This window comes from Acyrthosiphon pisum, unplaced genomic scaffold, assembly GCF_005508785.2.
Source record: "Acyrthosiphon pisum isolate AL4f unplaced genomic scaffold, pea_aphid_22Mar2018_4r6ur Scaffold_21274;HRSCAF=23487, whole genome shotgun sequence".
Classification (NCBI taxonomy): Eukaryota; Metazoa; Arthropoda; class Insecta; order Hemiptera; family Aphididae; genus Acyrthosiphon; species Acyrthosiphon pisum.
In genome coordinates, this window is record NW_021770723.1 from 73,758 (window position 1) to 74,134 (window position 377).

Sequence of the window (377 nt, forward strand, 5' to 3'; positions counted from 1 at the left end):
TAATCGTGTGTTATAATAATATTAATAATAGCTAGTCTTGTGACTTGTATAACACTATGACGGAGAGCTGCGGGATGCGGCCGCGGCGGCAGTCGGTCGTTGTTGTTGTCCGCATCGGTTGGTCGGCGGGGGTAAGGACGCGACGGATTCACTGATAACAAGTCTGATTTGGGTATTAACCAGAATTACCCATCTAAGCATACTATTTTTATATTCCTAGAATATGAACAGTGTATTTCGTGTTCTAACTTTAATAACTTAATGCACCATAATATTTTATGGCTTTATATTCTGTAATAGTACCCAGTGGCGGATCCAGGGGGGGGGCAAAGGGGGCATTTGCCCCCCCCAAACGCCCTGTAGTTGCCCTATCTTTT